Below are 23,820 nucleotides of genomic sequence, written 5' to 3'. Positions count from 1 at the left end.
ACTATAATGATATTAATTGCAGCAATTGCAGATCTGTTGCTGGAGAAATGTGTGGGCCACTTTAAGCACAATACAATGACTCAGTTTTAGTTTGGGTATTGGTCCATTCATAACTCTAATTATTAAAAAATATAATTACTGAATTAAATGTGATGGTTTAGTCATCATACAAGATGGCAGTGCATTTGGTTGCTGCCCATTTTTTATTTTATTTTATTTTTATTTTTTTCTAGGACTGTCACATTTCACAATGTAATGTAGTGTAACACTTGGATGTGTCACATCACCTGCATGATTCCATGGAAATGAAAGATTAAAATCATACAATCTTAATCTCCATAAATATAGACATGTTTGTTGTCATACTGTACAAGATTTTGGTCAAAGGAACAACAATAGAAACAAGCAGAAGCACGTACTCCTTCAAGCCCAATAAGAGTCACGTTTGTGGAGATGGAATCCCACTCAGCTGCCACGTTTTTCAACATTTTGTCCGGTCATAAACACAGCAAAATTGAAAAACATGCTTTTATTTTAGTTTTATATTTAATTTTTTTTGCTAAAAGTTACAAACTGTGGCTTTAAAGTGCCTCGCACACATCATTACTGCCATATTTGACACAAATCTGGCAGCACCCAAAATCACAGATGAATTTATCGTTTTCATTTGAACATCTTTGCCAAAATATCTGTCACAGTGACGGTGGGTAGTTGGTGCTAAGCCAAGGAGATACGGGGGGATAATTGTGTTACCTCCCATGGTTCCATCAAAATGGCATTGAAGTCTGTGTTATTTCACTGAACACAATGGACAAACTGGTGCAAAACTGAACAGACCTATGTTTTCATAACGGAAGCAATATTGAGTCAGTAGGGAACGCCACGTGTCAGCATGGATTTATCTACATCGTGCTTAAGATTTTCTGTGCACAAACATTATATAAAGCTGTATTATGGGACATTTATATTTGAGAGGTGGAAGTATATTGTACACTTATTTGTTGATTCCAGAGCATTAGAATATGTGAATAGAATGTCAAATAGTAAATGACCAATCAAACAAAAAGAACCAAACAAACTATGGTGGCACAATACACATTTCTAATCAGCTACTGGCCATGCCTCACAAAAAGAAAAAAAAATGCTTTCCTAAAATTTTTTCAAGTGAAATGCTTTATGTATTTAGTAGCAGTAGAGAATTACAGTAGAGATTCAAGTCCAAACTCACACTGCTTAGAAAGCAGGGTTGTCCAAACACACAGATGCTTATAAAACTGACTGAAAGTAATTGAAAGATATTCATTTAAACAGGAATAATTACTGAAAAAAGAACAAAACAAACTGGACTTTCCCCGGAATTGATACAGAACTAGTTATATATCAAAACTAGCATAAGACCACATGGTAATATTATGGTATTATTATGTAATTAAGTTATCTTTTAAAAAGAGTAGTTTTCATTTTTTATTATCACTGTTATCAAATTGGAATTGGGTATCCATTTTCCTTAGTTTTGAAAAGTTGTTATTATCATGACCACATTATTATAAGAAAGTCCTGCTAACTACCTTTTATAAGTACCACAAAATAGAAAAATGTACAAAGCAAAAGCTGATTTCTTTCTTTCCAGTATTTTCTGCTAGAGACATCTAATCATCACAACAAGCCTGCTAAAGCCCAAGGTGGGAGTCTCCCAGGAAATCTAGAACAAACAATCTGTCCCCCTAGTGCTGGCTTGCATGTTTGAAGAAGGAATCAAAGAGGCAACATCTCCTGGGCAGCCTGCAGAAGAAGGCACGCCGAGGACTCCTGCTTAGCTGTCAGCGCGTGACACCTCCGATGCTATCCTTTATTGTATTAAAGTGTAACCCTAGCACCAGCATGTGTAGCATAATCTTTTGTTGGAGGAGTTGAAAGCACATGTATATGGTTACACTACTTTACAGCGAACGGACAAGGAAGTTAATTCTTTTAAGCACGCGGCCCTGCTATAATTTCAAAATAGGCTCGGAGCAGATCTTGGCAAGGGGAACAAGGGAATGAGCCAGCGTCACGGTAAAAGCTACATCATGTACAGTAATATTAATAATGGCTGCGCTTGGGAGTACTGGTGTTTTTCAAATAAGCACGATGCAGCTAATATCAGTGGGCGCTCACGGAGAGTGCCTGGAGTGAATAGTGGTACAGCCAGGAGCGAGTCTTTTGTAGCGGTGCTGTGTGGCGGAACGGCCCCCTCACACTGCCAGCTTCAGACGAGAGGCACTTCAGTCACCTGTGCTATGAGAATGTCTGACCTGCTTCATTGTACACATTCAGTTTGTGAAGTCTTTCCTGACTTCTCTTATTTATGATTAAGATAAGTGTAATTGTCACACTAGTCTGTTAGTAGTTAGCAGTGGGTTAAAATATATTTTGCTGTGTGTAAATTTTACTGAAATTGTAAAGGTTACCCTTAAAGTTATTCATTATTTTGTTTTATCTGTAGATGGCAGATGTGAATTTTGTTCCCCCATTCCTTCACCTGGCCTTTGTTCAGGCTCACCTGTGCTCTCTGGTCTTTTTCTGTCAGACAGAAGTAATGTAGATAGTATCTAGTGGTGGCATGTGGGAATACAACAGGGCCAGGTCAGCCAAATTAATTATGGATGGTAGCTTTAATACATTTAAGTTTCAATATCAAAAAAACAAACTCTGAGCCCTAGGAAAAGTAATATTTCAAAGTTAGCTATTTTAAAAAGAATACAAATACTTACTGAATCAACCTATTCCTCTCAAAGGCAATTGTTTTATGTAACAATATAGAGGAAAAAATGTGAATTATCTTAGGACAGTTGAGCGGTGTGAGGCCTTGTACAAAGAAACTGGAGAGCTAGTAAAAATACAACACAGTGCAACAATGATGTCCCACTGAGGATGGCCCGGAGACAAGCCAAATCAAACAGCGAGGAGAATTTGCCTACATTTGGTATATTAAGTATTCTCTTAAAGACTTGACTTGATTTGCTCCTCTGCACTCATAGGTCTCTCTCTCTGGACGGGAGCTGTGGGCACATTCATCAGTGGCTCAGCTGTCTGTGGCCTTGCCCCCAGGGACCTGCGCTGTCTCAAATTAAACAGGAAAACAGCGTCTTTAATAATGTGAAACACTGCTTCCGATAGAGCCACTTGAGCAGGGCTGTTGGCTGACTCAATTATGCCACATGTCACAAGGCTCCCGTGAGCGCTGCATACCACTGATAAGCCCTGGAGGACTCGCACACTTCGAAGCTGCCACACTAGTTAAGAGTCCCAGGTGTGCGCCTGGACCACTATACGTGGCACTTTTCAACCAGATGGCTGCCCACATAAATAAGCAACTTTCAGAAATGTCTCCAAAACTTTGAGAACAAAAAAGTTATCAACTGCTTATGGGATGACTTGTTCTGAGTATAAACAGAATCTTTGAATGCCAACACAGCTTAACCTGCCCCAGAGCAAACTTGACTAGCAGCTGATAGCAGTTGATGCCAGTATATAAACGTGTTCCACTTGTCGCCCAGTGGCTAAAATGTAAGACTGAGAAAACATGGCCCTCCCTCATGCACCACTTCATATTTGTTAATGCAAGCTCTGAGCTAATCATACAGTGAGCAGCCTTTTGTGTACTGTACAGTGTTGGCAGGCTGCAGGACTGTAATCCAGGAAGACTTTTTCCAAACAATAATGTCAGAGAGAGTGCCAAATAGAGCAGTAACTTGTACTAGACATTCTGTCAAATCTATTTATGACAAGCAACAACCAATCACTGAGTGGGTGGTTTGATTAGTTCATTGTAGCGTGTGAAGTTCAGTATACTTTGTTGTAGCATATATTTTACATCTTGTTGTTTTTCAACCTAAATAAAACTTCTTTTGTATGTTTTTTGTATGATTGTTCCAATACTGTTAGCAAAGTTATTTTATTAAATCACTGATGATATCTGATCACAGTGGGATACTGTACAGCTTCTGCAACCAATTCCGACAGGTAGTGAGGTCAGCCATCAAATATATAATGTTACGTTTATTCAACTGGACAGTATATAAAAAAATAAAAGTAAATACAATTAATGTAGTTCGTAAAAATAAAATGTTCCGAAACTATGGGCTTACTAAAAACAGTTTGTCCTCTAAGGGAGGAAAAGAATTAAGATCCATTTGACACAAAATTGGCCCAACAAGTGAAAAATGTACCAGGGAATTATAAATAGTGAGTATTTCACACTGATTTGTGGTAATATATAAAGTAACAGGGGTGACAGGCATTGGGAGGCCTGTCAGAGCGCAATGTTTCAAAGCCGTGTTTAAACAAAAACATGAAAGATTGACTAAAGCCAACATTAGCACATGAAGGGAGGGAAGTCTCTGGAGATTTTAACTGTTACTCATTCCATTAACTGAGGGGGAGTCGGGCTCTCTCTACGCCAAAAGGAGTCACCAAACTGATAGAGAAAACGCAATGGCATGAAGTGCTCGAAAAGAAACAGCTTTGGCTTATTACAGTTGACTTGGCATCTTTGTTAAGCCCCCTCTGTGGAGCTTGGACCGAGGTATGCCCACGGGAGGTTCTGCGATAACAAGAGTTCTCCGACGCTTGGACACTGCAGTCTGTTTGCTGGCCCGCACTCGCCTCCCTGGTGCCGATCCACGCGATATCTCCTACAAGACATCTATGAAACTCAGGGCATTACGAAGCTAAACACTACCACATGTTCACTTCCGGACGCTAAAGCTTCAACGCCACTCGTCCCAAAAAACAAAACAAAAAATAGTCTTGAAAATAACAGAAATGGCAGATGACAGGTCTTCGACAAACATATTTAAAGGCGAAAGGGACTCGGAGTGGAACAGACAATGTGGAGAGTGCTCTACGGCCAGGCAATTTATTCCCTCAAATGTGCAATCTGCCCGCAAACATGTGCCCTGTCCTCCATCTCGCAGGCCCACGGCGAGGATTCAGACGCTGGAGAGCTGCCAGTCGGGCTAAAGGAGATGGATTCAGTGGAAGGAGTCGTTCGGCACAGAAAATACCAATTCCACACAAGTGTTGATACAGGCCACCTCTGACTCGTCTCACCGAATAACACTGTCTTACAAGCCTTGGGTGTAATTGTATACACTCATGCAAGACCACAGCCATGGTGAAGAAGGAAAATACAAAAGCGGATATGGCGGGAGGAGAGTAGATATTGTGGATTTCAGAATGGAGGTGCATGGGTTTTTTGGGATAGCAAGACTGTCATGATAACGTATTTTGAAGTACGGTGTATTGCTGAACAAAATATAAACAATAAGTGATAATGCTGAATGCTATTATGCCACTGATACAAAAACCTTCCAAAAACTATTCTAAAAACAAATGAATTAATAGCAGAATGAAAGACTTTAGTAGTTAGATTTCATCTATAGTAAGTCATAGAATTATTAATTCAACCCTCTACAGCTCAAACCTTATCATAGTATAGAAAAATAACAAAAAGTTCCCCAGTAGAACAAAGAAAGAACCCATAATATATACTGACCCCAAAAATAATTGTTCCATGTTACGTATAGAATGATAAGTTGATATTATGCCTTATTTAAACTGTCCCTGACAAGTCCCTTGCTTTCATCGGTACTTATTTTAAATGTATTATTACCACTTATATTTTGCTTTTTGTTATTATATTTATTGTGATGGGTGAGCTATTGTGTCCAAATAATTTCCCTTGTGGATCAATTGAGTTTGTATAAGTCTATATAGTAATTACCCTTACAACTATCACAGAGAAAAGTACATGTCATTTTTTGTAGTTTGTAATTAAAACTAACTTGGAGACAGTGATGCTGGCCTGATTTTTATATTTATGTCATAATGTTATGTTTTTGGACTTGTCTTTTGTTCCTTTATGTCTTGCATTTTCACTTATATCCTTTTTGATGCCAAATCTATCCTCTGGTGAGGCTGTTGGTTTTGTATATGTCGCATAAAATATTGCATATTGTCTACAGTGCGTTCCAACTAAACTTATGACATTAAATAACAAGACTTGGCAAGATCTGAACACTTTATTATTCAGAGATGTTTAGAGTGCAAAAGCATTTCACACTCCTACATGCCAGCAAAAATGCAAAGGAAGTTCTCAAAAGTACACTTTAGATATGAATTACATCTTCAAAAATGTAAGAAAAGAAAACATAAAAAATTTAAATATTGCTTTTTTCCCAGAGATAACATCACAGTCGAATTGATCTAATCCGCTATCTTGCAACTGGTAGAGAAACTGTCATCCGCAATAACAGGAAAATCAACTGTGAAGACTGAAATACGGAATGTGTTAACGTTTTATGAGCTGTAAAAAGTCCCTGGTCAGAACTATATCTGGAACATCAAGTGATACCTTCAAAATGGAGCTAACAGCATGGCTCTGTATGACAAGTCAACTCCAGCTGCGAACAATTTCTCCCACCGAACAAGGTTAAACTGAGGTCGTCTCCTCAAAAGCCAATCTTCTGTATGGCCACTTACTTGTCCATACAATACGTCCCATTATAGCAAATCTTAAAGGCATGTGTTCTCTTATTTCACGTTCAAATGTTCTTTTTTCACGGCAGATTTAAGTGATTTCTTAACAGCCGGAAATGCTTGACCTCATGATGCTTGACTAAAAGGTGCCATGAAACAGTCTGTATAAACATTACGAGATGGGAGTGTCTCTTTTTCAACACGTCTGACCCACATTTACAATTCGCTAAATTATACAAATGGAATGATTTACAGTGATGTTCAACAGCAGGGTCAGAATGGGAAAGTGGGTTAAAGGGAGGAACTACTACGGTGGATTAAGTTTGAAAAGAACAAAAATATAAAATCAAATTTAGGGAATTTATTAACCATTAAACCAACAACCCACTGAAACAAATTATTTAATTCCTTTCATGTAAATTTTAGTATTGTAAAAATTATAGCATAGATGTTTAAAGCCCCACAGCGGCACTTTTTAGCCAAAAAAATATAGGACGTTTTATTGCACTGAGAAAACATAGAAAAACATGCATCCTTACTGCATGTGAGTTGGCTTGCATCTCCATAAACCTGATTCTTATTTGTCCTGGAAATGTTCCTTTGGCTAGAATATTCCACAGCATGTAATAAAACAGCAATCTCCAGAGAGAATGTTGTATAGTTTTAACTTTCCTTGTTATTATTAAAGTTACACAATGTTGTTCTAAAAAAAAAAAAATCCATGGTCCATTACATGTAACTCTGTGACTTAATAATTGAACTTCCCCAGACTGAAAATTGATGAATGTAATAACTTTCTGATGAAGTGGTCCAAAATTAAATTAACTTGAACACAAATAAAATCCATAGTTAAATCACTTATAACATTTGTAAAGTAAACATTCTAACGGCACTGCTCCCCAAACTCGGCTCACATTACCACAAAATTGTAGCGTGACTTTTATTCCTAAGAGTATACCCTTTTTCAAATCATTACTTCATTCTCCATACATCCCCAACTTGGAAGATTGATGTATGGTTTTTGGCAATCAATTTTACCTGTCAAGTGAAAACTCTTTCCGACCACAAATGAATCCCTGTATTTGACACAGGCCTTTTTACGACGCAGATCTGCAGGCTTTTAAATAAAGACGAAATCCACCATAGCAACCCTGACACTCCCACGTATACCGCTGTCACTTTTAACCTTAACATAGTATAGCGATCTGGAAGCTGTTTTTAGAAGTAGTACCTAACAAGCCAAGATGAACTTTCAAATGAATCTTTGCAATCACCATTACCCTAATGATCACAAAGGGACCAGCAGACTTGCAATAATAACAAAATAATGTCTAAATGAGAGGAAGTGCCTGATCACATGAATCACAACACAGAGGTAATTATATTGGTAATTTCAATTCAAACAGACAGGAGGGGTTTACTGAAGTTGCTGAAGTTGTCCTTATCATCTGGGAACACTTATTGGAAAAGTCTAAATAAAATAGTGCATGTTTGAGAAGAAGAAATCCCGTGGAGTGACATGGCGACCTTACCGCTGGTCAGTTAATATGTTCAGTATGTAGGGAGAGGCTGGGCCCACGCTAAAGGTCTACAGCTGGGAATGGAGAGAGACGGGTAGAGTGGGAGTGATAGAGAGAGGGGAAGAGAGAGAGGGTCTTCTGGTAATTGAGACAACACAGATCTCCTTAAGTCGCCCCATTCCCCACTGGTGCAGAGGCTTGAGTCATAGAAAACCACTATTATTGTTGCTCAACAGCACATTCTCATGGCCAAATCCAAAACTAAAAATAGGGAAAAGGAAAGAGTAGAGTGTTATGTTTAAGAGAACTGCCAGCTTTCATTTGGTTCACAACAATTGAACCCATTTCCCATGAAATTTAACATAAATAAACATGATATCAAATTGAATGCTGGAACTTCATTTCATTTTTTCTAACGCAACAAAGCCACTGAAGTCCAATGTTGTTATAATAGTGTCAGTTTATTTTGTCTTTTGTCTTGAAAACTACTTCATATTCAACTTCTCACTTCAAAAGAACTTCCTATTTTGCTATTTGCAGTGAAATGTTTTTGGAAGGGATTTCTGTAAATATGCGGTGATACATAATCAAACAAAACGGGACATTAAAAAGTGATTATTTCATAAGTAGTTTACAGTAGGGCTGCAAGATAAATTGAAATAGAATCAAAATCGAAATCGGAATTAATGCAATTAACAAATGGCTGCATTTTTTTAAAATTTCCTCCGCCAAAAAAAAAAATCTAAAAATGTTGCCTTATGTTGCATAAAACTGGTAACTCTGTAGTTAGATCTGTACAAACATGTTCTGAAATGCATGCAATTCTTATATAAACAGTTCATATTTATTTTTTCAGTTCTCATAGATGGAATTAAAATGTGAACTTTGAACACAATTATATTATTAAAACATAAATGAAAAAGTGCAATTAGATATAGTTCCTAGATCTTCTAGCCCTAGTTTACAGTTCACATACACAACACAAGCTCCTGCCAACTTATTTTTTACAGTAGACTCAAATAGAAAAAAACAAGCCAGTATTCATACCACAATAGAAGTTGACAATGAGCCTATATAAAAACAACGCATATCCACAAAATCAATATGTGCTAGCGCTGCCAATGACCTGCCTGTCCATCCGGCCTTTTTAACAAGAGCATTTAATCTGCCCACATCCACGCATGGCCACTGTTGTCTCTCTAAGGCAAAGGAGTGTGGGAAGACTCTGACTCGGCTTCTCAAAACGGTCATAGAGACATGCTCCTGGGGCTAACCAATGGGCCGAGCCTGTCAGCCAATCACAAAACAGAAAGCACTCTTAAAAAATCACTGCACAAGTTGATACGGGATGGCAGTCCAAAAGGCGTGCCCCTGGTGTCCATTAGAAACGAGTTGCGCTGTCCCAATTCAGGCATTGAGCAGACAGAGTGGAACCTGGGTTAGACTGGCTGTAAGGGAGAGGGAGAGGAGACGTTTCGAGGCTAGCAGAGTATTTTAGGGCAGCTGGCCGGATAAGCAATGTCTCTGCGGTCTTTATTACCTCTCCCTGCAATCCCTGCAACGTGCCACATAGGAGCTGGTCCAAAGAAAGAGTTTGCTCCAAATGTAGGCGGAGGCTTTAAGGTGTGAGCTGAATGAAGAACTATGAAAACTGTGTAGGCACATTACATCTTCATCCATGATAGGATTTTTATTAGTAAAAAATAAAATATTAAAAATCACTAAGCAATAAAAATAAATATAATTCAGTTTTACCATTTCGATCTACAATGAGTAATTATTATCAGATTTATATGAAGTTAGTCGCACTTAAAGTTGAACCACGGTAAGTGATAAATGGTCACATTTTTATATAGCGCTTTTCCAGCTTCAAGGCACTCAAAGCGCTTTACATCAAGGAACCACTCACTCACACACCAGTGTACGTAGACAATAGGGGCAAGGTGGGTAAAGTGTTTTGCTCAGGACACAACAACAGCAATTATCTGTGGGAGCTGGGATCGTACTGACAACCTGTGGGTCAGTGGATGAGACGCTCAACCAATGATGTTGATGTTGCCAACCTAAAGATCACATACAAATACTCTACCAACTGAGCTACTATCGCCCCATGTAACTTTTCTGGTGGAGGGTTATTGCTTTTCCTGGAATGTTCCACAGCATGGCATTAAACTTATTTATCCTTATGATTCAGACCAAGTTATAGGTCACATTCGCCTGCTCACTGTAAGAACACAGCAAATGTTTAAGTGTCTTGGATTATTTTTAATATTAAAACATCTGTAGTAGAAGAATGCAAGACAGATAGGTTTAATGTTATTTTTTTGCAGATAAAACAAGAATATCTCCATGGAGACAAGCAGGCCACCAGATAGTGCACCATTAAGTGTAGAAAGTCCATATGCTATAACAAGTAATACATTTGAGAGAAAAAAAAGACTACGTTTCAACTACTGTAGCTCAAACATCCAAAACATTAATTCCTGGGTGGGCTTGGTATTGCATTGTCCATACAGGCTAAATTAAACAGAACAACATTTCTATTTCCATTTAGCTTCACCAAGTAAAAACGTTTATTTATTGCCCTATTTTCTTTCTATAGAAGAGTTTGAAACATTTTTCATTGTCAGCTCAACGCCGTAAACAACATAATTGTACCATTATTTGCGTTGCTATTTATGCATTGTGCTGTGAAAACCATTTGGTATGTCGATCACTGTGACTGCTGTGGCTCCTGCGTGCTGCTTGTCCTAGTTTAAGAGCTGTTTGACAGGGCTGCATTTTGTACACTTGTCAGCTGACAGAACATTATCTGCCCCCCCTCTTTTACTCTTTTAGCCTCAACCGCTTTTATTTAGAACACTCCATTTGTGTTTGCTGATTAGAGCTAAAAACAAGCAACGCACACATAATTATTTTTATTTATTTTTTTAGATTTTTGACAGGATTTGACAGTGAAATAATGCGTCTTAATTTTTACGAAGCTTCATTTTGTTTGAGAGTGATGATAAAATAAAAATAAAAATGTTTGTAGGTTTATTTCTTTTTTATTGCAGGTGCTTTTAGTCCTGAGTGATGCGCAGTGACACAAGGTTGTCAAACACAAAGACAGCAACCATGCGCGTATGTTTTATTTTTAAGAAATGTGCTCAAGTATTATCTCCTCTTCGTGTGAAGGTTAACCGATAGGTTGATCCAATTTGTCTACTGAGGCGTGAAAGGACTTAAGAAATACTTCACATTCTGGTGGCAGGAAATGTCAAGGTTTACAGAGAGATGAGGACGAGAGGAGGGGAAATGACTTTTTCTCTTTCCAGTGGCTCCACTCCGCGCTTGTTAGCAGAAATGGGTTTATCCTTGGCAATCAACAAGGACGCGTACATACAGTATAGAATCATTGTGAGTCGCAGATTGCACAGGCGGTGACCAGTGTGAATAGAGATGTGCACTCAGATACAGTGAGAAGAAATGAGGTTTAAGCAGCTTTTGGTGGTGTCACTGCTGAATCCTGTGCAGGAGCAGAGTACAGACATGTTCTGTGACGTGAGGCTGTCGCAGAACACATGCCCTGATTAAACATGCACCGAGCAACACCTGCGACGGAGGTAAAAGTGAGGGAAGGAGAATGTGAGAGAGAGGAAGGCACTCCGATGTGAAGTGAATGCAAATACCCACTACACTACTGCATATTTCACATGGACAATTTCTGGCTAAAATGTGAAACAGAAACTTTTCCTGCCTTTGAAAATAAGAAAAGGTTTTATGGTAAAATAGACTTTTTGGAAGTGGAGTTTTGAATGTGCAGAAGTCAAACATGTACTCAGGGCTTGAAGACAGATTTGGAGGAAATGTACAAACAAAGTACACTCTGATGTAAATGTTGTGCTTATGTTGAATTGTAAACAATTAACTCAAGGCAAGATTTAGATTGTGATTCTTCTAGTTGTTTTGTATGTGGTCAAGAAAGTACTGAATGCACCTTTCTGACTGTGCTGTTCATATTATGTTTGCAAAATGCAGACTTAATATATCAAGAAATAACTGAAACAATTTTCTAACTGAGATATATATATATATATATATATATATATATATATATATATATATATATATATATATATATATATATATATATAGGTTTTTTTTTGTTTTTTTTTTCTTAATATATATGTTTATATGAACACACAGAGCTACAATTGGAATTTTTTTCACCAGAGTATAAAATTACAAGATGAAGGACATGTACTCATAAGCCACTGGATTCCTAAATTACTGGGAAATTGATCAAACTAGAAACCCCTTGAAAGGGCTAAAAGACTTCTAAGAACCTAGAAATTGGCAGACATGTGTGACTGTTCTTGTGTGGGTGAGCTGTATTCTGGTGCCAAAGTAAAGGAATAAAATGAGGTAAAGTACAGGGACAATAATTACCAGGAGCTTTTAATATAAGAAACTACTTTTGCGTTGACGAGTGTAAGTACAATGCCAAAGAAAATCACTATTTTGAGGAAAATTTTCAGATAGTGGTAGAAAATGTAATTATTATTTTCGTTAAATAGCTCATAACCTTATCATATCCTAAAATATAGGGTCCACGCCATCATTACAATTATGCTTTATCTCTTCGGTGAAAGAATAAGAGGTTACTAGTGCTTAATGAACTATAATGATAGACTTTACTTGTTGCGCTATGCTATTAGAAGCTGCTAACTTCAAAGAGCGATGCTATTTTCTGATTGGTTCTTGGTGCCACAACGGAATTAGGGGTATCCAAGGTGTCAGGGAAGGAAGCGAAAACGTTGCGTGCATCTTCTGGCCGTATTATTACGATGTGTTTATAAGTTCCCTAGCCTCCCTGCTGTCTGGGTGACCGCGATGAAATGCCTGTATAAACCTGTAAGGCAGTAAAAATGGAAACTGAGTGCTCTGAGTCAGTCTCTTAGTGGAGTTTGGCTTGTAAAAGTGAAGGCGGAGAGCGATTGGGGGGGCAGTCCAATAAAAGGCATAGTGCTGACCTGTAGTTTCAGGAGTTGCATTAGCTGAACTTTTTTGAGGGGAAAAGAACAATGCTGCACATAGGAAGCTCATTAACACAATATTGATCTCCTCTGGGATGTTGTTTGTGGTTTGTTATTGGTAACCGTTAGCCATAAGAACAAAAAATGTACTCTATGTGAATGGAGTTTGAAGTAGTTCGGGACAGAAAATTAGGTTGTAAGAAAAGACAAGTGGTAACAGACATGAAAATACTAAGTAAGTTATGTTTGTAATCTTTTGTGTGGCTTGTCTTGTAAATGCTTATATGTTCTTTGAAGAAATGTGGTGCCCATTGCAAGAAAATTGTACCAAAGTTAAGCTGGGTAGTGGCTAGAGTGAAAAAATAAACTGAATAAACACAAAACAACAGGGGAAGTCCTCCAGTTAATATGGTCCTGACCAAAACAAATTGCCCAGTGACATTAAGATGGGTCAAATGCAGAGGACAAATGTGACCCTTTCTTTAAAACAACTGTGTGTCAGTGTTTCATCAGTTAAGTCCAAATCCACATTATTTATAAAGCACATTTTACAAACAAAGCAGTTTCCAAAGTGCTGCAATGGAGATCATAAAATGAAGACAACAAAAGGTAAATTGCTAAAAATTTGATCACACCAGCCCTAAAACAATAAAACCAATAACAATCAAATAAGTTAGTAAGGGCTGTAAGATTAATTGCAATTACATCTAAATTGCTATTTGAATTGATGCAATTAGCAATTTGCTAATTTTAAGTATGGTAATTTCCACCACAAACAACAAAATGCTTATTCTACATACCAGCGGCTAGCCCTGTAGTTTAGATCTGTATAAACATGTTCTGAAATACATGTGTTTCTTGTATTAATTTGTCAGTTCAGGTGCGTTTTCATTTTTTTCTGGATGTGTTTATGTGAACTTTGAACACAATTTTAGTACTAAAACATAAATTGGTAATCTAATTACAATCACAATGCTTGTCAGAAAAATCACAATTACATATTTTTTTCCAAAATTGTGCTGCTACACCTACTAGTTATCCATTTTGTGATTATGCAACATCAAAAATTGTAACAGAACAGCTGTCTACCAATAACCGTTCCTGAGCAATCCACACCTCTCACCAGTACGATAGAGAAGAGTACTTAAACCCAGGAGGTAGCTTTGACTTTTGAAGTACAACAGCAAGACGTCAATAGGTCAATAACACACTCCCTGCACCTTATTACAGCTCCACTGCCTGTGTACTGCGGATGGACTACAGTAAAAACAATGCTACTCATATACAAAATGAACATTTGCCTGACAACAACCACATCTGCCCTGCGTTAATATGCACTAACTCGTTCAGTCTATTAGCTCTGGTATATGCAGAGACACACAGCGCTGTTCTGTGATCCCACTTGTCTGTATAGCCACAGTTGCACAAAGAGGCACCTAGGTGAAAAGCTTTACACTTTGGTGAAGTTGCAGTGAAGCCCTGATCAAAAGCCAGAGCCCAGGTCAGAGCAGCCACAAGCCTTTCACGATGAAGGGAAACCGCGTGAAGCCGAAACGCGTGTCCATTGGCACCACATGATCTTTGGAATGTGTGTTCTTCTGTGCGATTCATTCTCAAAACACGCCCACACAGGGACCTTGATCCTAGCACACGCCTTTAAAAAAAACTCCCCGCTACAATTCCTCCTGTGATGAATCGAAACAAGAGAAAATACATACAGGCTGACACGTATTAGCACAAAGTGTGAAAAAAAAAGACAAAACAAAAGACTGGTCTACAAAGTTCTCCTTCAGTGCTGTTATTTTAGCCTAATAGTCATCAACAACAAATCAACACAAGGTAACAGATGGTTATCGTGAGCCAAGAGTCAGTTGTCAGGTGGATTTTATGGATGTTGCGGTTTATGTCTGACATCAAGCAAGTGAAGGAGCACACATGTTGTAGGGGTAGAAAAAAAATGAAATCCTGCCAAGACATATCATTGGAGATTAAAAGCCAACCCATTATGCCATGTTTGCAGCTGCCAGGGAGACAGAATTGGGTTAAAATCCGAGAAGCATGTGTGAATATCTATATGCATTCAGACAACATACAAAAGGTGTTTATTTCCAAGAGCACGTTTTAAAGGTCCTATATTACGCAAAATTGACTCATGTTTTGGAGTTGTGTTTTGCTTCATTCACACATGTTTGATTTGATTGATGTTTGATTCTTTGTTAGTAGTTTGTTCACACCTCCAAAGCTCAAAATGCTCTGTTCCACCTTGTGATGTCATGTAGTGGTAGTTTTCAAGTGTACCGCCACCTTATACTGTTTGTTCAGAAGGCAGTGGAAATCCCACGGTTTAAATCATCCAAATGATTCTAGTGAAGGTGTATAGAGTTTAAAAACACAGTGGAACACTTCCTCTAATACCACATGACATCACAAAGTGGAACAGAGTGGCTTTTGTTTGAGAGAACTCAGCCTAAACATTGTTAGCAAGGCTGGCTCAATTTCATTTCTCTCCAGCGACTAGGTCAGAAATCGAAATACACTGGACAGTTTGCAAGTACCTAGAAGTTGTAGACCATGCACCGGCCAATCAGAGAAGAGCTGTGAAGCCATGACATCAGACTCAAGAGCCTGTCTGGGTTCCTTGTCTGTATTGGATGTAGACGAAGCCATATATTCTGTGTTGGCAACGATTCTTGAGATCGAGGATTTAAAACCGGAACGAAGAGAATGTTTGGTAAATTTTATCAAGGGGAATGATGTTATTGCTCTTCTTCCTACGGGATTTGGTGCATTACATGCTTTACGACCAAACGGCAGCAACTGGTTAAACAAAAACGTACTTGCCTGCCGTCGAGTGAACGAATCCTAATGCTGCGAGGTCAGACGGTTTCCACGAAATGAAACAGCCTGATGAGTCAAGCTATAAATATGCAGGGCTTGTGTGCTAAATATGTGTGGATGAAACAAAACACAATTCCGATTATGTTTGTGATGAGGAAAAAATATAATAAGAAAACAGTGTAATATGGGCAGTGTAATATGGGCCATTTAAATCTTAGAACCATCATTGGACGTTTTCTATTTTTTTAGTCTGACTACACAACGGCATGACACAGCACTGAACCCGGCGTTCTCTAGTCTGTAAATAAATGATATTTGGAGATTTGCTAAGCTTTTAAAATCACACTTTGCAGAAAGCACGGCTAAACCACCGCCATTACGTGCTCTTAAAGGCAGAGTCTGTGACGCTTTGACGTGTAAGTGCATCACTTATGTCATTTGGTGCCCTGGATGGTTATCTCTGCCATTCTCTTAAACGCAATACAGTAACACAATATTTACCAACACAAAGGCTGCAGACTAACACATGAAGTTGTGCATTTTATGCTATAATCATGGTTACATGGATGATTATTTCTGCCACATTCACTGAAACACATTGTACTAATTTTATCGTTTTATACAAGAACAGACGAATGAAGCATATGGTATCTGAGGGTACGTGGCAGCTGTTGTTTATGTGAACATACCTTCAAATGTTGGGGGGATTTTATAAACATGTGCTAGTGTCAAAGGTTGGTATTGCTACAAATCAATCACTGGTGATGAAATTAAAATGTAGTATTGTGTATTTATTTTTTCAGTGTACTACAATTATGTGAAATAATGGCAAATTATGCTGGCTCCAACTGGTCCAATGGGTTGGTGAATTACAGTAGCTTGAAACACTGAAATTAGAGATTCATAATGCAATGAATTTGCTGTATGAAGATACAACATACAGTTGCAATAGCTAAAACTATTAGAAAGTAAACAGAACAATTGTGGGACAACCCAATTCAGTGAAACTACTGGTAAATACAGTAATCACACTAGTGTCAGAATACATGCTTACTTAAAACTTAAAATCTCAATTGTGTTTACATTAGGCAAGCTAAGAAGTCAAAGTTATGATGCTACAGTTCTGATCTCTATTAGATTTCTAGACACACTTAGTCATGATATCCAATTTTGAAGAGCGATATATTGCTGAAGAAAATATAGGCAATAAAAATGACACTGAAACTAACTGACTCTCCCAAAAACAACTCTAAAAGCAGCCTAAAGTATAGTCCAAAAAACTTAAGCTGATAGCAGTTTGTACTGTATCTATAATGACTCAGAGAAGTTATTTATTCAACCCTCTACAAGGCAAGTCTAATCGTAATCCAGAAAAAAAACAACAAGGAGTTCCCTATAAATAGTACCCATAATAAAAACTGACCTAAAAAAATATTGTTCTATCTTTTATTTAGTGAAAGATAAGACAGTATAGTAACTATTACGACAAGCCTGGCTGTACTGGACTCTTCCACACTGCATGAAAAAAATCTTGAGTGACTACAGTATGCAGTGGACTCTGGCCGGCTGCCCATTCCTATGTAGTGCATGACTCTATAGCACATGTTTTAAGCGTGAATGTGGCCACAAATCTACAGTAGTGGAAATGGCATGAATTTTATCATTGTGACAGACAGTTTCCCCGTTGTTTCATCTTCCTCCACCCAGGAGCTGTTATCTGTGTGAGCAGGCGAGCCAGCACAGGTCGGGTCACCACCAACATGCACAAAGTAACAGTGGGGACTACAGCGCGTGAAAGAGACTGCATGTGGGCAGTACCGAGCAGCAATAGCATTTTTAAAAAGTCAACATTTGAAAGATTGGAGAGAAAAGGACTAGTTTCTCAACAGCCCGACAGGTGAGCCATGGGTAGATAGATATTTAAGGGCACAAGGTGACATTTCCAACAAAGGACTGGTGTATTGGTTTGAACACTGAGAATCTCATGATGACTTGAATAATTTACTATTACCATTTACTATCAGTATGTCCTGGTCAAAATAATAATCCTCAATACAATATACTGAAGGAAAAAAATACAAATTTAAATAAAATCAGTGTTTACTAGACAATTATTACATTTTCTTCCACTAACCATGGAAACGTAGCTTGATTCATCAGTCGGTTTCACTTCGTGGAAACCATCTGACTTCGCAGCATTAGGATTTGTTCGCTCAACGGTAGCCAGGTACATTTTTTATTTAACCAATCTCTGCTATTTGATCGTGACGTATGTAATGCGCCAAATCCTATAGGAAGAAGGGCAATAACCAAACACCAAACATTATTTTTCTTCCGGGGTTAAATCCTCGATCTCGGGAATCGTTGCAAACTGAATGTATGGCTTCGTCTACATCCATCTCTCTTTGTTTACTGTTGTGCTGTATCACAAAAGGGACCCAGACAGGCACTTGAGTTTGATGTCAAGGCTTCACAGCTTTTCGTTGATTGGCCGGTGTGTGGTCTACAACTTCTGGGGTTCTTGCAAAACATCTAATGTGTTTCAATTCCTGACCTAGTCGCTGGAGAAAAATGAAATTAACATGAAGTATGCTGTCCATCTTTTTTGTGTTTGGACAAACATAAAAACTAATTCTTAGCCAGAGGGTCAGAAATGTTAATGGGTCAGAAATGTTAATGTTAACTTTCTGCATTATAATTTAGTAGGTAGGTTAGAGCTCAATATGTTAAATAGGATACTATCACCTTGAAATAAAGTAATTAAATCATATGTACTAAAATAGCATCTCAGCACCAAAAAAAGTCTGAGATGAAAAAATATTATAATTACTGGCAAAGAAATTCTTTCAAGGCCGTAGTACCAATCTCAAGCTCAACCTCCAAAACTTTCCCAAAAACTCTGCTTCCCCTACTGTTCAAACACAATTAAGAAGCTAAGGAGAACTACAGAGGGAATAAATCTGGGGAAAGCTCACTGCAGATAATTGCATTGCAGCCTTTTTCCGAGACCCAGGTGGCATCGTGTGTTTTTTAAGCGTCGCAAGTTCACATATACCACCCACAATCACCCCAGACCATCCAGCCGGACTTCAAACAGCCCCTCTCTTCTCTGCTCTCTCACCAGGAAAAAGCAAGCACCTGGCCCGGCCGCTTCACATTCCTCTCAGGTGTTCCTCCGCCACACCGCGAGGCGCTCCACTAATATGCATGCATATTAAGTGCTGTATTGGCATTCGACTTTTCCGATAGTTGCTATTTTACTTTCAAAGAAGGCCACCGCCACTGAAGGACAGAGCTCTTTCCGACTACCAATTTCATCAGATCAAAAGAGAAATCCTGTTTACTCCTCCATAGTGTTCCTCGTTCTATATGTGGGGACTGGAGAAAAATAAACAGTCTGACTTAAGGTAAAAAATAGCAGATTTTCTTGCCAAGTTTCCACTCTTACAAATATGTATTAAAAATATATTGTGATATAAGTCAAATTTTCATATTTATTTCATAATTTAATGATTTTCTGGCCAGAAGACTTTATTGGACAAGACACATTGCTTGAAACAGGGAGGGAGAGTGTGGAGACATTCGCTCTTTGTGCAGGCATGGTAATGTTTAAATCCAGGCTCAAAACTGTTCTGTTTAGCTCTGCATATAACAGAAACCGGCACGGCACCCTTCTCTTTTAATGCTCTTTTTTTTATATTTCTTTGTATTGTGAGTTTCATGTATTTCTTATTCTGTAAAGCATTTTGAATTATTTTGTGTGCGGATTGTCCTATACACATAAATTTGCTTTGCCTTACAGTGAAACAAGTTAAAGAGATTTATTAGTAATTTCTTTTGTTCTTGCAGTATATAGCAACTATTGATTTTTTGCTATACTTTGCTAATGCCTGATTAAGCCAAGAAGATGTCAGTCTCAATGGTCAAAAATAACTAAGGCTTAGGAGCCACCTCATATTTAGTCTGGAACATTTCTCCAAAAACGAAAGCACATAAGCTATAACATTTTAGATTGTCCTCACACTGGAAAGAATAGGAGATCACTGGAACCTGCTGATAATCCAAAAATTCCAACCTGCACCGCGGCCACCCATCCCCCTACCCAGTGAACTGTCCTTAGGCCCCACAGTGGCACCGTCATTTGTCGAAACTGGGTGTCTTTTTTATCCGAATGCGCGGCTGACTCACACTATTCCCGGGGGCCATCTTGGACTTCTGCCTTACGGGACTCCATTTAAAAGTAGCAGAGACGCCCCTACCCTGACTTCCATCTCCCGGGAGAACAAAGTGCACAAGGGAAGGGGCTGGATCCATTACTTGCACCCTACTGCTGTCACTTCTACCATGATGCAGTCTATAGTCCTGACAGAACCTGTTGTAGCATGGCAGTACTTCTCCTAAGCACCAGCGCTGACATCCATTATTCTTTTGCCCATTTTTTTGTGCTCGTAACAATGCCAGCCTTATTTTCACATGCCATAGGTGATGTACAGTAAGTGGGGGTTTCAGCGGAGGTGTCACTTTGTATTGAAAGCCGCCAGAAACAAATGAGGTTGGATTTCCGGACCTGTGTGTTCTTTACAATGTTTTTAGAGTCTTTTCAAGTGCATCTGACAGGCTTTCATGTTTTTTTTTTATTATTACTTGCTTTGGTTTAGAACCTGTGGTCAATATTTATCATCATTTTACACCATTTTACATCAGTTAAGTGGAAGTTTGTGGGGAACAAATTTGAGTTAAGAAAACAAATTACCATATTTTTTGAACTATAAGGCGGCCTGGATTTTGAGGCACATTAAGCAAAATAAACGGACGACAAGTCTGATACCTTAGCGGAGACATCCATGATCCACTGGCAGATAACGGCATAAATCGCCTGCCCTTGCCTCCCTGTCTTGATCAGTGTATATTATGAATGTGAATGTTGGTGGATAATTTAATTAATTAATTTATTATTATTATTTTTTTTTAATTTCCTACGAGAAGGACTCAAATATACGTGGAGTAATAATGCGTTTAATGCAGCTTTGTGCACATTTGTTTACGTTTTACAGAAACTAAACTTAAAACCACATGACTAATTTGCATAAACTATAAACCTGAAAAAACAGTTTGTGAGAGCTGATGCGGTCAGCTTCTGTCAGACTAAAGGACACGACTCAGTGGAATATATGTGTTTTTTCTGTGACAAGGCGATGGCGGCAGTGTGCGTTGAGTCGACGCCAAACTATACTTCACCCTTTACTCCTCGAGGCTCCTAACTATGGTAGCCATAATGCTCCGACAATCCAGACAGAAGACTTTTTTTCTGTTAGTTTATTTAACATGTTTTTATTTAGTCTTATAAAAAAATATTGCACACTTTAGATACTATATGTCTGTACTATATATGCAATGCTATGTAACAGGAAGTGTAATGATAAACTTCACCAACACAGAAAAACAGAAATTCAAAAAATGGCCAGATGTTGACCATTAACAGAAATTGTAGTCATCTTAATGACACAAGTAAATGCTTATTTTTATCTGTCCCAAAATCGCTGAGTAAACAAAAGTCAGCATGTAGCTTGTCACAATACATGACATGCCAACACTGAAACATAGTACAGCAAAGGTTAATGAGAGGTGCCGTTCTCTTCAAGGTCACTCAGTTAATCGAGTCAAAATACAAAACTCAGAAATCCAAGTCATATTTGGGATCGGTCTGTTATCACTAATCATTTCAGAGCAACTTTACCCAGTGCCAAGTCCCCCTGCGGTGTCTTTGAGCTGGTGTGAAAGAGGAAAGCATGAAAAAGAGACTGTGTCAACACTGTATTAAAGTTACAGTTATAGTTTTTAGCACATGTCCAAGAGTCAACAGGTCAGCTTGCATTTCACATTGTGGCTATATTTGACCACCTCACTGGCCCTCTGAGTAAACGGTTTTAGGGTGAGAAATGGATAAAGTTCAAAACCTGCCTCAAAGTTTGGAACTGTAACAACTCTTGCTAAGATGTCAAAAGTTTCAAATTATGTTATAACTCAGTATTTTAGAGCGTGTACTTTGAGCCTATCATTGCTCAAAGGCCATAGCAGTAACAATCCGATGCTGTGTACTCTGCTGTGTACTCGCAGTGTTGGAAAAGGAATATGCACTGGCACAGTATTCCCAGAACTTGGATGAAAAAAACTATGAGCAGTTAACTCCGTGTTTACCATCTGTCGGTCCGTGCTTTCCGAACCCAACAAACATAAAATGGCAGAGAAGATATTTTTGGTCACAGGCCATGAATGAATTAGCGATGGAGCTTGTGTGGTGACAGCCATTTGTTATCATTGACCACAGAGGAATGCTGTGTTTTAGGAAGTAGATATACTTTGAAACTAGGGTTGCGCGGTAATACGGTATTACGGTATTCCGCAGCATCAAAAAGTAGCAACAGTATCAGTTTCATTACTGTCATAAAAAAAAATCTGCAGCATATAAGGACCTAAAATAATATTATTATTTATTAATATTTTGTTTGCTCAGCACAAATGAATGAATGTGTGGTTGTATTTTTAATTTAATGCTATCATGATTTAAAACTAATAGTAGTCTATAATGTTTCTTTTAACTGTGTGAGGAGATGACGTTCGATTAGTTTCGTTCTGTTGTCACGTGACAGGTCATAATGAGACCAACACAAGATGGGAAGTCAGGCTGCAAGCAAGTTGGTCCCCCCCCCCCATAAAAAAATAAAAAAAATAAAAAAATACTAGTTATTCTGCAATTTCGCATTTTGGCTTCAGGCCATATGACAGGGGAGACAGGTGAATCTGACCGTAACCCGTTGCAGTCTCAGAATAAACTGTAGCCTATAGCCTATGCCATAGCATATATTTTCGTTACTGCATTTGCAATTTATTGTTCTTTTATTATTAGTGTTTTTATTATTACCTTATTTTTTGGATTATAAAGCGGTATCCATAATGTTGAATTATCTCGTCTGTTTTCATACATAAAGCGCACCAGATTATAACGTGAATTAAGCGAAACAAACGGACGACACTTGAGACGGATCCCTTAGTCCAGGCATCCATGATCCATTGGCACATCACAGCATAACGCGCCTGGCATTGCCTCCCTGTCTTGGTGAATATGTATTATGAATGTGAATGTGGGTGGATAATTTAAGTTTGTTTTTTTTATTTCCTACGAGGAGGACTCCGATACACATTGAGTAATAATGTATTTAATGCAGCTTTGCACACATTTGTTTACGTTTTACAGAAACTAAACTTAAAACCACATGGCTAATTTGCATAAACTATAAAGCGCTGATAAAAACTGCTCTTTCCTTGTGCCCTGATATGGTCAGTTTCTGTCTAAATTAAAGGACATGACTCAGTGGACTATGTGTGTTCTGTCTGTGACAGAGGATGTGTGGCTGACGGTGAGTCTGTTCTGTGCTTCTATCGCGTTGGAGACGGTCCATGTGAAACTTTTCAGAGATTATAAGTCTGCAGGTCATACGCATAGAACGTATAGTGGTGAAGCTTCACTTACGAAAGTCGTACTAAAACATTTTGGTAATACGGTAATACTGTATATACCCCAGTAAAATGCTGAGAAGGTTTAACGGTATCAAAAGTTGGATACCATCCAACCCTATTTGAAACACTTTTACAAAATTAGGTTTCAGTCCCTTACCAGTCTTTTGTTATCTAGGTTATAATGTTATTTCCGTATTAAAAAAAAACAGACCTGGAGTTGGTTTTGTCTCATTCACACATGTTTGACAGATCCTGCATATTTAGGCTGAGTTCTTCTCTCTCTTTACTGAACTTAAATTAAAAGCTAGCAATTAACATGATAACTATCAGTAGGTATGTTGATTTTGTAACTTTTGGTGATTATCACGGTAGCAGAACCCACACATTTCTTAATTTACTAAAAT

The 23,820-nt window shown here is 38.2% G+C and overlaps 1 protein-coding gene across 7 annotated transcripts in view; it reads right to left on the bottom strand.

Moving 5' to 3' along the window:
* diaph2 (diaphanous-related formin 2) overlaps positions 1-23,820 on the bottom strand; it is a 424,564-nt gene that overhangs the window by 236,275 nt on the left and 164,469 nt on the right. The window lies entirely within an intron of this gene.

Source organism: Boleophthalmus pectinirostris, unplaced genomic scaffold (assembly GCF_026225935.1).
Source record: "Boleophthalmus pectinirostris isolate CB_2022bp ecotype Guang Dong unplaced genomic scaffold, ASM2622593v1 HiC_scaffold_23, whole genome shotgun sequence".
In the NCBI taxonomy this organism is placed as follows: Eukaryota; Metazoa; Chordata; class Actinopteri; order Gobiiformes; family Gobiidae; genus Boleophthalmus; species Boleophthalmus pectinirostris.
This window is presented reverse-complemented; position numbering and strand designations above follow the sequence as displayed.